At 43.4% G+C, this 15,550-nt stretch overlaps 1 non-coding gene across 1 annotated transcript; it reads right to left on the minus strand.

Annotated features, from left to right (window-relative positions):
- Positions 1–2,584: 2,584 nt before the first annotated feature.
- Positions 2,585–2,692, minus strand: LOC130938313 (small nucleolar RNA R71). Its single transcript, XR_009069483.1, has one exon. It is a non-coding gene; the product is annotated as a small nucleolar RNA R71 (small nucleolar RNA).
- Between the last annotated feature and the right edge of the window lie 12,858 nt (positions 2,693–15,550).

Raw genomic sequence — 15,550 nt, forward strand, 5'->3', positions numbered from 1 at the left:
CGTTGCCAAGGAACACGCCAATGAGAGTGGCGTTGGCAACGTGCTCGAGGTTGTTTCCTATGGTGCCAAAGTTGCTTGGCGTTGCCTTGAATAACGCCTATGGTTCTTGGCGTTGGCAACGCCCTCGAGCTCCTCTTCAAAGCTTCATTCATGTGCTTGGCGTTGCCTTGGATAACGCTAGTGAAGTAGCACGTTGGCAACGTGCTCGAGCTTCCTGGCTGGGCAAAGTTCCTTGTTTGTGTGGCGTTGCCTAGGAACACGCCTATGGTTCCTGGCGTTGGCAACGCCCTCGAAGCTCCTTCATGGCCCAAGTTCCTTGCTTGTGTGCGTTGTCCATAATAACTCACTCCTTTCTCAAAGTTGGCAACGCCAACTTCTCTTCCAAGGCTGCCTGGCATTACCTTCAACAACGCAGCCTATTCTTCAAGTTGGCAACGCCAACTTTGCTTCTCCAGGGCTGCCTGGCGTTGCCATGAACAACGCCCACTATCTCCAAGTTGGCAACGCCAACTTCTTCTTGCAAGGCTGCCTGGCATTGCCATGAACAATGCCCACTATCTCCAAGTTGGCAACGCCAACTTCTTCTTGCCCAGCTTGCATCATTCTTGCTTCCATGCTTCCTTGTTTCATCACCTATCATCAACAAGGGAAGTAGCTTCAAAGTCTTACCAATTCATGCAATAAATTTCATGAGATTCATTCATACTCATTCATATATGCATTCCTTAAATCATTTGCATGAATTTGGCTAGAATCACATGTTCCTTGGTATTCTCATGCATGGAGACAAAACTCATAAAAGGACTTGTTTATTTAGAGAAAATGAGTGAAAGTAAGCTAAAACCAACTAAACTAACTAACTAATATAGCAAATATGCACTTGCATCAATTGCATGCATTCATTCATGTGTCTTAGTGATCTTCAAGATGTTCTTGATGATTTACTTGCTCTAATCTTTGAATTCTATTGACTTGAAGTATTTTGTGTGTCTCATATGCATTCTCATATTGTTAGTGTCAGTGGTATACAAACTGCTAAGTTTGGTGTCTTGCATGCATTGTTATTTGATTTTAGTTGCATTTTGATTATTCTTTATCATTAAAAAATCCAAAAATATTTTTAATTTGTGTCTTTTCAAGTCAATAATATAGAGAATTGAAGATTCAGAACATACAGCAGAGGAATTGCACAGAAAAAGCTGGGCGTTCAAAACGCCCAGTGAAGAAGGACAGACTGGCGTTTAAACGCCAGCCAGGGTACCTGGTTGGGCGTTTAACGCCCAAAAGGGTATAGTTTTGGGCGTTAAACGCCAGAATGTGCACCATTCTGGGCGTTTAACGCCAGGATGGCACAAGGGGGAGAATTTTGTTTTCAAATCAATTTTTTTCAAGTTTTCAAAGTTTTTCAAAATCAAATCTTTTTCAAATCATATCTTTTCAATCAAATGTTTTCAAAATCAATTTCTTTCCTTTTTCAAAGATACTTACTATCAATTGATGATTTGATTGAACATTTCAAGTATGTTGCCTTTTCTGATGAGAAAAGTTTAATGTTTGAATCATATCTTTTCTTGATAGCCAAGTTATTTTTTTTTCTAAAATCAAATCTTTTAAAATTGTTTTCAAATCATATTTTCTCAATCAAATTTTTTTTTTAAAAAAAAAAAATCAATCATATCTTCTTAACCACATCTTTTTCAAAATAGTTTTCAATCAAATCTTTTTGATTTCTAATTTCAAAATCTTTTTCAAAAAATTATCTTATTTCTTTCCCACTCTCATTTTCGAAAATTAAGTAATGTTTTTCAAAAATATTTTTCAAAATCTCTCACTTAATTTTTGAAAATTACTTCCCTTCTCCCCACATCCTTCTATCTATGGACTAACACTATTCCTTAATGCAAAAATTCGAACTCCATCTCCTTTGATAAGTTCGAATTTTCCACTTTTGTCTTCTACTCTTCTTTTCCTCTGACACTTCAAGGAATCTCTATATTGTGACATAGAGGATTCCACATTTTCTTGTTCCCTTCTCTTTCTTATGAGCAGGAGCAAAGACAAAAGCATTCTTGTTGAGCCTGATCCTGAACCTGAAAGGACCTTGAAGAGAAAGCTAAGAGAAGCTAAAGCACAACTCTCTTCAAAGGACCTGACCGAATTCTTCAAAGAAGAAGAACACATGGCAGCCGAAAACAACAACAATGCAAACAATGCAAGGAAGGTGCTGGGTGACTTTACTGCACCTACTCCCGACTTCTATGGGAGAAGCATCTCTATCCCTGCCATTGGAGTAAACAACTTTGAGCTTAAGCCTCAATTAGTTTCTCTAATGCAACAGAATTGCAAGTTCCATGGACTTCCAATGGAAGATCCTCATCAGTTTTTAGCTGAATTCTTGCAAATTTGTGACACAGTCAAGACTAATGGGGTTAACCTTGAGGTCTACAGACTGATGCTATTCCCTTTTGCTGTAAGAGACAGAGCTAGAATATGGTTGGACTCACAACCTAAAGATAGCCTGGACTCTTGGGAAAAGCTAGTCAATGCCTTCCTGGCAAAATTCTTTCCACCTCAGAAATGGAGTAAGCTTAGAGTGGAAGTCCAAACCTTCAGACAGAAGGATGTAGAATCCCTCTATGAAGCTTGGGAAAGATACAAACAATTAATCAGAAAGTGTCCTTCTGACATGCTTTCTGAATGGAGCATCATAGGTATTTTCTATGATGGTCTCTCTGAACTATCCAAGATGTCTCTGGATAGCTCTGCTGGAGGATCTCTTCATTTGAAGAAGACGCCTACAGAAGCTCAAGAGCTGATTAAAATGGTTGCAAATAACCAATTCATGTACACTTCTGAAAGAAATCCTGTGAACAATGGGACTAGTCAGAAGAAAGGAGTTCTTGAGATTGATACTCTGAATGCCATATTGGCTCAGAACAAAATATTGACTCAACAAGTCAATTTGATCTCTCAAAGTCTGTCTGGAATGCAAAATGCACCAAGCAGTACTAAGGAAGCTTCATCTAAGGAAGAAGAATATGATCTTGAGAACCCTTCAATGGAAGAGGTGAATTACCTAGGAGAACCCTATGGAAACACCTACAATTCTTCATGGAGAAATCACCCAAGTTTCTCATGGAAGAATCAAGAAAGACCTCAACAAGGTTTTAATAACAATAATGGTGGAAGAAACAGGTTTAGCAATGGCAAGCATTTTCCATCATCTTCTCAGCAACAGACAGAGAGTTCTAAGCAGAATACCTCTGACTTAGCAACCATGGTCTCTGATCTAATCAAAACCACTCAAAGTTTCATGACTGAAACAAGGTCCTCCATTAGAAACTTGGAAGGACAAGTGGGTCAGCTGAGCAAGAAAATTACTGAACTCCCTCCTAGTGCTCTCCCAAGCAACACAGAAGAAAATCCAAAAGGAGAGTGCAAAGCCATTAACATGGCCGAATTCTGGGAGGAAGAAGAGGCAGTGAACGCCACTGAGGAAGACCTCACTGGACGTCCACTGGCCTCCTATGAGTTCCCCAATGAGGAACCATGGGAATCTGAGGCTCAAAATGAGACCATAGAGATTCCAATGGATTTACTCCTGCCATTCATGAGCTCTGATGAGTATTCTTCCTCTGAAGAGGAAGAGTATGTCACTGAAGAGCAAGCTGCTAAATACCTTGGAGCAATCATGAAGCTAAATGACAAGTTGTTTGGAAATGAGACTTGGGAGGATGAACCCCCTTTGCTCACCAAAAAACTGGATGACTTGTCTAGGCAGAAATTACCTCAAAAGAGACAAGATCCTGGGAAGTTTTCAATACCTTGTACCATAGGCACCATGACCTTCAAGAAAGCTCTGTGTGACTTAGGGTCAAGTGTGAACCTCATGCCCCTCTCTGTAATGGAGAAGCTAGGGATCCTTGAGGTGCAAGCTGCAAAAATCTCACTAGAGATGGCAGACAACTCAAGAAAACAAGCTCATGGACTTATAGAGGATGTTTTGGTGAAAGTTGAAGACCATTACATCCCTACTGATTTCATAGTCCTAGAGACTGGGAAATGCATGGATGAATCCATCATCCTTGGCAGACCCTTCCTAGCCACAGCAAAGGCTGTGATTGATGTTGATAGAGGTGAACTGATCATTCAAGTGAATGAAAAATCCTTGGTGTTTAAGGCTCAAGGATATCCCTCTATCACCATGGAGAAGAAGCATGAAGAGCTTCCCTCAAATCAGAGACAAACAGAGCCCCCACAGTCAAACTCTAAGTTTGGTGTTGGGAGGCCACAACCAAACTCTAAGTTTGGTGTTGAACCCCCACATTCAAACTCTAAGTTTGGTGTTGGGAGGTTCCAACATTGCTCTGAGTATCTGTGAGGCTCCATGAGAGCCCTCTGTCAAGCTACTGACATTAAAGAAGCGCTTGTTGGGAGGCAACCCAATGCTTTATAATTAACTATTTTGTTTTGTTATTTTATGTCTTTTGTAGGTTGATGATCATAAGAAGTCACAAAATCCATTGAAAAAGCAAAAACAGAATGAAAAACAGGAAGAAAAACAGCACACCCTGGAGGACGCACTTACTGGCGTTTAAACGCCAGTAAGGTTAGCTGTTGGGCGTTTAACGCCCAGTCTGGCACCATTCTGGGCGTTTAACGCCAGAAAGGGGCACCAGACTGGCGTTAAACGCTAGAAAAGGGCAAGAACCTGGCGTTAAACGCCAGGAATGGGCACCAGCCCGGCGTTTAACGCCAGAAATGACTCAAAACGTGATTTTGAGCAACATTTGGTGCAGGGATGACTTTTTTTTGACACCACAGGATCTGTGGACCCCACAGGACCCCCACCAACCCCACCACCACCCTCTCTCTTCTTCCCCCATTCACCAATCACCTCAATACCTCTTCCCCAAAAACCCTTCACCTATCAAATCCCATCTTTCTCTTCCCCACTCACATCCATCCTTCACACAACCCCACCAACCTCACCCTTCAAATTCAAACCACTTTCCCTCCCAAACCCACCCATAATGGCCGAACTCCATCTCCCCTCTCTCCTATAAATACCCTTCTTCACTCCTTCATTTTCACACAACCTAAACACCACTTCTCCCCTTCTTTGGCCGAATACAAAGCCATCCCCTTCTCCCTCATTTCTTCTTCTTCTACTCTCTTCTTTCTTCTTTTGCTCGAGGACGAGCAAACCTTTTAAGTTTGGTGTGGTAAAAGCATTGCTTTTTTCGTTTTCCATAACCATTTATGGCATCCAAGGCCGGAGAAACCTCTAAAAAGAGGAAAGGGAAGGCAAAAGCTTCCACCTCCGAGTCATGGGAGATGGATAGATTCATCTCAAGGGTGCATCAAGACCACTTCTATGAAGTTGTGGCCTTGAAGAAGGTGATCCCCGAGGTCCCCTTTTCACTCAAAAGGGGTGAATATCCGGAAATCCGCCATGAGATCCGAAGAAGAGGTTGGGAAGTTCTTACCAACCCCATTCAACAAGTCGGAATCTTGATGGTTCAAGAGTTCTATGCCAATGCATGGATCACCAAGAACCATGATCAAAGTGTGAACCCGGATCCAAAGAATTATCTTACTATGGTTCGGGGGAAATACTTGGATTTTAGTCCGGAAAATGTAAGGTTAGCATTCAACTTGCCCATGATGCAAGGAGATGCACATCCTTACACTAGAAGGGTCAACTTTGATCAAAGGTTGGACCAAGTCCTCACAGTTATATGTGAAGAGGGCGCACAATGGAAGAGAGATTCAAGAGGCAAGCCGGTTCAATTGAGAAGGCATGACCTCAAACCCGTGGCTAGAGGATGGTTGGAGTTCATTCAACGCTCAATCATTCCCACTAGCAACCGGTCCGAAGTTACTCTAGACCGGGCCATCATGATTCATAGCATCATGATTGGAGAAGAAGTGGAAGTTCATGAGGTTATAGCCCAAGAACTCTATAAGGTGGCGGACAAGTCCTCTACCTTGGCAAGGTTAGCCTTTCCTCATCTCATTTGTCACCTCTGTTATTCAGTTGGAGTTGACATAGAGGGAGACACCCCCATTGATGAGGATAAGCCCATCACTAAGAAGAGGATGGAGCACACAAGAGACCCCTATCATCATGAGATCCCTGAGATGCCCCAAGGGATGCACTTTCCTCCACAAAACTATTGGGAGCAACTAAACACCTCCCTAGGAGAATTGAGTTCCAACATGGGACAACTAAGGGTGGAGCATCAAGAACACTCCATCATCCTCCATGAAATTAGAGAAGATCAAAGAATCATGAGGGAGGAGCAACAAAGACAAGGAAGAGACATTGAGGAGCTCAAGCACTCCATAGGATCTTCAAGAGGAAGAAAGAGCCGCCATCACTAAGGTGGACCCGTTCTTTGATTTCCTTGTTCTTTATTCTTCTGTTTTTCGAATTTTATGCTTATGTTTATCCATGTTTGTGTCTTGTGATCATTAGTGTCTTAGTGTCTATGCCTTAAAGTTATGAATGTCCTATGAATCCATCACCTTTCTTAAAAAAAAAAAAATACGTGCTTAATTGAAAAGAAAAAGAATTGCATGAATTTTGAATTTTATAATAGTTTAATTATTTTTGATGTGGTGGCAATACTCTTGTTCTCTGAATGTATGCTTGAACAGTGCATATGTCCTTTGAATTTGTGGTTCATGAATGTTGGCTCTTGAAAGAATGATGAAAAAGGAGACATGTTACTGAGGATCTGAAAAATCATTAAAAATGATTCTTGAAACAAGAAAAAGCAGTGAATACAAAAAAAAAGAAAAAAAAAGAGAAAAAAAAAAGAGGGCGAAAAAAAAAACGAAAAAGAAAAAGAAAAAGAAAGAATAAAGTTGTGATCCGAGGCAAAAAGAGTGTGCTTAAGAACCCTGGACACCTCTAATTGGGGACTCTAGCAAAGCTGGGTCACAATCTGAAAAGGTTCACCCAGTTATGTGTCTGTGGCATGTATGTATCCGGTGGTAATACTGGAAGACAGAGTGCTTTGGGCCACGGCCAAGACTCATAAAGTAGCTGTGTTCAAGAATCATTATACTTAACTAGGAGAATCAATAACACTATCTGGATTCTGAGTTCCTAAAGAAGTCAATCATTCTGAGTTGCAAAGGATAGAGTGAGATGCCAAAACTGTTCAGAGGCAAAAAGCTAAAAGCCCCGCTCATCTAATTAATACTGATCTTCATAGATGTTTTTGGAATTCATTGCATATTCTCTTCTTTTTATCTTATTTGATTTTTAGTTGCTTGAGGACAAGCAACAATTTAAGTTTGGTGTTGTGATGAGCGGATAATTTATACACTTTTTGGCATTGTTTTTAGTATGTTTTTGGTATGATCTAGTTAGTTTTTAATATATTTTTATTAGTTTTTAGTTAAAATTCACTTTTCTGGACTTTACTATGAGTTTGTGTGTTTTTCTGTGATTTCAGGTATTTTCTGGCTGAAATTGAGGGATCTGAGCAAAAATCTGATCCAGAGACTCAAAAAGACTGCAGATGCTGTTGGATTCTGACCTCCCTGCACTCGAAGTGGATTTTCTGGAGCTACAGAAGCCCAATTGGCGCGCTCTCAAATGGATACCATTCTGGGCGTTTAACGCCAGGATGGCACAAGGGGGAGAATTTTGTTTTCAAATCAATTTTTTTCAAGTTTTCAAAGTTTTTCAAAATCAAATCTTTTTCAAATCATATCTTTTCAATCAAATGTTTTCAAAATCAATTTCTTTCCTTTTTCAAAGATACTTGCTAACAATTAATGATTTGATTAAACATTTCACGTATGTTGCCTTTTCTGTTGAGAAAGGTTTAATGTTTGAATCATATCTTTTTTTGTTAGCCAAGTTATTAATTTTTAAAATCAAATCTTTTTAAAATTGTTTTCAAATCATATCTTCTCAATCACATTTTTTTAAAACCAATCATATCTTCTTAACCTCATCTTTTTCAAAATAGATTTCAATCAAATCTTTTTGACTTCTAATTTCAAAATATTTTTCAAAAATCACTTGATTTCTTTCCCACTCTTATTTTCGAAAATTAATTAGTGTTTTTCAAAATGTTTTCAATTTCTTTAACTTAATTTTCGAAAATTCTCTTCCCCTCTTCCCACATCCTTCTATTTATGGAGTACCACTCCTTCTCAATGCACAATTCGAACTCTCTCTGATTAAGTTCGAATTCTTCTACCTCCTTCTTCTATTCTTCTGTTCTTCTGACACCTCAAGGAATCTCTATACTGTGACATAGAGGATTCCACATTTTCTTGTTCTCTTCTCTTTCATATGAGCAGGAGCAGAGACAAAGGCATTCTTGTTGAAGCTGACCCTGAACCTGAGAGGACCTTGAAGCGAAAGCTAAGAGAAGCTAAGGCACAATTCTCTATAGAGGACCTAACCGAATTCTTCAAAGAAGAAGAAGACATGGCAGCCGAAAACAACAACAATGCAAACAATGCAAGGAAGGTGCTGGGTGACTTTACTGCACCTACTCCCGACTTTTATGGGAGAAGCATCTCTATCCCTGCCATTGGAGCAAACAACTTTGAGCTTAAGCCTCAATTAGTTTCTCTAATGCAACAGAATTGCAAGTTCCATGGACTTCCATTGGAAGATCCTCATCAGTTTTTAGCTGAGTTCTTGCAAATCTGTGACACAGTCAAGACTAATGGGGTTGACCCTGAGGTCTACAGACTGATGCTATTCCCTTTTGCTGTAAGAGACAGAGCTAGAATATGGTTGGACTCTCAACCTAAAGAAAGCCTGCACTCTTGGGAAAAGCTAGTCAATGCCTTCTTGGCAAAGTTCTTTCCACCTCAAAAATTGAGTAAGCTTAGAGTGGAAGTCCAAACCTTCAGACAGAAGGATGGAGAATCCTTCTATGAAGCTTGGGAAAGATACAAATTGATCAGAAAATGTCCATCTGACATACTTTCTGAATGGAGCATCATAGGTATTTTCTATGATGGTCTCTCTGAACTATCCAAGATGTCTTTGGATAGCTCTGCTGGAGGATCTCTTCATTTGAAGAAGACGCCTACAGAAGCTCAAGAGCTAATTGAAATGGTTGCAAATAACCAATTCATGTACACTTCTGAAAGGAATCCTATGAACAATGGGACAAATCAGAAGAAAGGAGTTCTTGAGATTGATGCTCTGAATGCCATTCTGGCTCAGAACAAGATATTGAATCAACAAGTCAATTTGATTTCTCAAAGTCTGTCTGGAATGCAAAGTGCACCAAGCAGTACTAAGGATGCTTCATCTAAAGAAGAAGCCTATTGTTCATACCCTGACCGAGCTCCTCCAGCTCGGCAAAATCATAAAAGGTCCGACCTCATCTTAAGGCTCACGCCTAAAGGTCGGACCTCGGACGATAATGCAAGGAAGGCCCATCAGAAGGAACACAGCCCAAAATCTAAAGGCCGAAAAGGCCTAGAAGAGGCGGTTCCACAAAGATAGAGATAAAACTCCCAAAAGATAAGATAAGATAAGAATATCTTATCCAGGGAAGATCACGGCCAACTACTATAAATACACTGGAGCACCCAGGTATGAGACACATTCTACATTCTACACATATCTGCTTGGACCCATGCTAACTTAAGCATCGGAGTGTCATTGCAGGTACAACCACCCGCCGCACAGCGCATCAAGCTCGGGTCACGGAACCCCCACCTCGGGTCTTGCCAGACGACCGAGCTCCACGTTTCAGGTAACCCTCGGAACATTGGCGCCGTTGCCGGGGACCTGGAAGTCATCCCTTTACCATGGCGGACGACCCTCCCAACAATGACCACGCTACATCAGAACAAGAGGAGGAAGTTGACACCGGAGAACGACCGGACAGCCCTCTATCACCGCGCACTCCAGGAGGAAACAAACAGAATCGCCCAAAGACATCACTCCCAAACAAAGATCCACAAAATCCCGAAAAAGAAAAGAGCTCAGAAATTCTAGAAGCAGTCCGGGCACAACAGAACCGACTGAAACAACTCGAAGAGGACATAAAGAAGCAGAAAGAAACTGAACAAGATCTGAGAAGGGAGGCTCGCAAGCGCAGAGAATTAGAAGAAAAACTACGGAAAATAGAGGCCAACCTGAAAGACCGGACGGAACGCGGCACCACCCCGAAGGCAACCATGATCCCTTCACGCAAGAGATCATGGAGGAGAAGGTACCGCGAAACTTCAAACCACCCGATATGGATCCCTACGACGGCACCACCGATCCAAGTCACCACCTCAGCAACTTCAGAAGCAGAATGTACCTGGTCGACGCCTCCGACGCGATTCGATGCAAAGCCTTCCCCACCACTCTCACCAAGTCAGCCATGAAGTGGTTCGACAACCTGCAACCAAAATCAATCACCAGCTTCGAAGACCTAACCAAAAAATTCCTAACGAGGTTCTCTATTCAAAAGGACAAGACAAAACATGCCCCCAGTCTACTCGGGGTCAAACAAGGTAACCAAGAAACTCTCCGAGAATACATGGAGCGATTCAACAAAGCCTGCCTGGACATACAACACTTGCCCACTGAAGCAGCTATCATGGGACTGGAAAACGGCCTAAAGGAAGGACCGTTTAGCCAATCCCTATCCAAACGATACCCGACCTCCCTATACGAGGTGCAGGAGCGGGCAGAAAAATATATCAATATGGAGGAAACCTCCCAGCTAAGAGACTCTTCTAGGAAGGAATCAACCTACCCACTCCGAGATTGAGATCGGGAACAGAAGAAGAAAGAAGAACCCAACTCGGACAAGCCACGGAAGTACCACAACTACACCCCCCTCCGAGTCTCCCTGGTAGACATCTACAGAGAAGTATGCCACACCGAAAAGATCCCACCACCCCGACCTCTAAAACACAAGAGAGCGGGGAGAGATCGGTCCGAATACTGTGAATATCACAAGCTCTACGGTCATTCTACCAACGACTGCCACGACCTAAAGAATGTTATAGAAAAGCTAGCCAGAGAAGGAAAACTCGACAGGTACATAGCAGAGAAAGGAGAAGAGACCAAGAAGAGAAGGAGGGGAGATAACGAAGATCGGACCGAACAAACCCCGCGAACCCCTGAAAGGCACGTACACATGATAAACGGAGGTTTTGCAGGCGGAGGAACATCCAGATCCTCGCGAAAAAGACACCTCAAAGAAGTCTATCATGTCCAAGAAGACAGTCCCCTGCCCGAGTTACCCACTATCTCATTTACCCGAGAAGATGCTCAAGGGATAATACCCGGGCACGACGATCCAATGGTGATCACCGTTATTCTAGCAAACGCCAACTTACATCGAACCCTGATTGACCAGGGAAGCTCAGCAGATATCCTGTTCAAAGCGGCCTTCGACAAGCTCGGACTTGAAGAAAAAGAGCTAAAAGCCTATCCCACCGACCTATTTGGGCTAGGGGACACCCCGATCCATCCCTTAGGATACATCTCGCTACACACTACCTTTGGAAGAGGCGAGCAATCTAAAACATTAAGCATCGACTACATTGTAGTCGACGTCACTTCAGCATACAATGCCCTCATTGGGCGACCAACCTTAAACAGACTGGCAGCTATAGTCTCGACCCCACACCTCTGTATGAAGTTCCCTACCACAAAAGGAATCGCTACCCTAAAGGGCGACCAAAAACTAGCACGGCGATGCTACAACGAAAGCCTAAGCCTAAAAGGGAAAGAGATCAACACGATAGAACTTGGACGAGTTCAAGCCCGAGAAGATCTTCGGCCACAACCAGAGGGAGAAACCGAAAAAGTCCAGATTGGGAGCACACCTGAAAAAATAACAAACATAGGGGCAAATCTCGAGGCAGGCCTAAAAGAGGAACTCATAAACCTCTTAAGGGAGAATTCCGACCTCTTCGCCTGGAAAGCCTCCGACATGCCAGGCATAAGCCCCGATCTGATGTGCCATAAGCTATCAGTGTACCCGGGATCCCGACTTGTCCAACAAAGACGCAGGAAGCTCGGGCCCGAACGCATGCAAGCAATAGAAGAACAAGTACAAGCACTACTAGATGCAGGGTTCATTAGGGAAGTAAAATACCCCCTATGGCTCGCAAACGTGGTCCTGGTAAAAAAGTCCAATGGAAAATGGAGGATGTGCGTCGACTACACGGATCTCAACAAAGCCTGCCCCAAAGATCCATATCCGCTACCAAACATCGACGCCTTAGTAGACGCAGCCTCAGGCTATAGATATCTCTCCTTCATGGACGCATACTCGGGATACAACCAAATCCCGATGTATGGACCTGACCAAGAAAAGACCTCGTTCATAACCCCAAGGGCAAACTACTGCTACGTAGTAATGCCCTTCGGGCTGAAGAACGCAGGGGCAACCTACCAGAGGCCAATGAACAAAGTGTTCTCAGAGCACATCGGACTACAACTGGAGGTGTACGTCGACGACATGCTGGTAAAGACACAAGAAGACAGAAACTTGCTGACCGACCTCACCAGTGTCTTCGGTACCCTCAGAAAACACAACATGAGACTTAACCCGACAAAGTGCACCTTCGCCGCAGAAGCCGGAAAGTTCTTAGGCTTCATGCTGACTCAAAGGGGCATCGAAGCAAACCCGGACAAATGCCAAGCAATACTCAATATGAAGAGCCCGACGTGTGTCAAAGAAGTACAACAACTGAATGGAAGGCTGGCCGCCCTATCAAGATTCTTGGCAGGATCAGCAATAAAATCACTACCTCTCTACTCACTCCTAAAGAAAGGGAAACCCTTCTCGTGGACCCCGGAGTGCGAAAAAGCCTTTCAAGAATTCAAGGAATTCCTCGGGCAGCCACCAGTCCTAACCAGACCTTTAAAAGGGGAAGAGCTCGTACTATACCTCTCGGTCGGACATCGAGCAATCGCTTCAGCATTAATACGAGAAAATGACCAAGGACAGCACCCCATATACTTTGTAAGCAAGGCACTACAAGGGCCGAATTAAACTATCAGAAAATAGAAAAATTCGCCTACGCCCTAGTGTTCACAGCTCGGAGGCTCCGTCCCTACTTTCAAGCCCACACCATCAAAGTCCGGACAAACCAACCCATGAGACACATCCTACAAAAACAGACCTGGCAGGACGAATCCTACAATGGGCGGTGGAACTGTCCGAGTTCGACCTCCACTATGAAGCCCGGACTGCGATAAAATCTCAGTATCTAGCCGACTTCATCGCAGAATACACCGAGACCCCTGGAACCCCACTCTCGTGGAACCTGTATGTCGATGGGTCCTCAAACAAAACAGGAAGCGGAGCCGGTGTTATACTCGAAAGCGACCAAGGAACGCGGATAGAACTATCCCTAAAATTTGAGTTCCAGGCTTCGAACAACCAAGCCGAATACGAGGCCCTACTAGCAGGACTAAAGCTAGCCGAAGAGGTCGGAGCCCAGAGAATCACGATCTTCAGCGACTCCCAGGTCATCACATCACAAGTAAATGGAAGTTATCAGGCCAAAGACCCAACTATGAAAAAATACCTGGACCAAACGCAGGCACAATTACGCCACTTTCCAGAAATACAAATACAGCACATACCTCGGGAACAAAATGCCCGGGCAGACGCCCTCTCAAAGCTCGCTAGCACCAAGCCCGGAGGCAACAACAGAAGTCTCCTCCAAGAAACCTTACAATCTCCCTCCGTGCTAAGAGAGGAAGAAACGCTAAATATATCCAACCAACAGCAAGGATGGATGACCCCCATACTCAACTACCTGAAGTCGGGAATTCTCCCCGCCGAAAGAAAAGAAGCTAAAAGACTTACAAAGGACGCCCAAAATTATACACTAATTCACGACGTATTATACAGAAGAGGATTCTCAAACCCCCTCCTTAGGTGCGTCCCAACCTCAGAAACAAAAGGCGTCCTCAAAGAAGTCCACGAAGGCATGTGTGGGAACCATCTCGGATCTCGGGCACTATCCAAAATAGTAGTCAGAGCCGGGTTCTACTGGCCGACCTTGCAAAGAGACGCAACAGAGTTTGTGAAAATATGCCCCCCCTGCCAAAAACACGCCAATTTTCACAGAGCACCACCCGAAGACCTTATCAGCATCACTGCACCATGGCCCTTCGCAAAATGGGGACTCGACCTACTCGGCCCGTTCCCACAAGGACCGGGGCAAGTCAAATACCTCATAGTAGGGGTCGACTACTTCACAAAGTGGATCGAAGCTGAACCCTTAGCCACCATTACGGCTCAGAAAAGCCGCAAATTCCTATACAAAAACATTGTCACAAGGTTCGGAGTCCCTACTCCATCACAACAGACAATGGAACACAATTCACGGACACAAGTTTTCAGAAATTGGTGGCCGAACTAAAAATCAAACAGCAATTCACATCAGTCGAGCACCCACAAGCCAATGGGCAAGCGGAAGCTGCAAATAAAGTCATCTTGGCCGGGTTAAAACGAAGACTCCAAGAGGCCAAAGGGGCATGGGCCGAAGAGCTCCCCCAGGTGCTATGGGCATATCGGACAACCCCACACTCTACAACGGGAGAATCGCCATTCCGACTAGCTTATGGAATGGAGGCAATGATTCCTATTGAAATAGAGGAAGGGTCACCTAGAACCATCTTCTACAACGAAAAAGATAACCCGCAGGCACAAAGGGAAGAACTCGACCTCCTCCCCGAGGTCCGAGAAGGAGCTCGGATTCGAGAAGAAGCCTTAAAACGGCGAACGGCCCTCAGATACAATCAGAAAGTAATAAAGCGAAGCTTCTCCATTCATGACCTGATTCTAATCCGAAATGACATCGGAACACAAAAGTCGGGAGAAGGAAAGCTAGCTGCAAATTGGAAAGGACCCTACAAGGTAACAGAAGTCTTAGGGACAGGCTATTACAAAGTATCCGACCTAGAGGGCAATGAGCTGCCCAGGGCCTGGCACGCCTGTAACCTAAGACGGTACTACAGCTAGAAAAATTTAACCCAAGGTGTACTCTTTTTCCCTACAAGGGTTTTTTAATGAGACACCCGGTTAAAGTAAGACACCCGAACTAGTCAAGGGTAAACACTCTGTAAATATTCTTTTTTTAATACTAATCAAATTTCTCTATTTTCTTTTCTTCTTCCTCATGAGGAAACAAAATCCTAGAAAGTACCCCGCCAAGGCGCATTAATTTATGCTCGGCAAAACGCAAAAAATCATTTGCCAAGAGACCACACAAGGTCGGCAAAGATAAAGCGACGAGGTTCAAATTAATGTGAGAAGTTATAAAGTAACTCTGAAAAGGCTCAAAAAGCCAAATAAAAAGAGATTACAAAAATAACTTAAAGGGCCGACCGACAACAAGGTCGGACCCAACAAAGGAGGTACTCGAAACGTCCGAGGTCCGAGGAAAAAGCCCGGATCAAAAGGAAGAAGCCTTAAAACGGCGAAAACAAGGATTTCGAAAACGCTTACTAAAAAGTTGCTTTACAAAAACAACTAAAAGGTACAAGCGAAAGAACGAAATCGAAGGAAGTTTCGAAAACGCTTACTAA

Source organism: Arachis stenosperma, chromosome 6 (assembly GCF_014773155.1).
Source record: "Arachis stenosperma cultivar V10309 chromosome 6, arast.V10309.gnm1.PFL2, whole genome shotgun sequence".
Taxonomy (NCBI): Eukaryota; Viridiplantae; Streptophyta; class Magnoliopsida; order Fabales; family Fabaceae; genus Arachis; species Arachis stenosperma.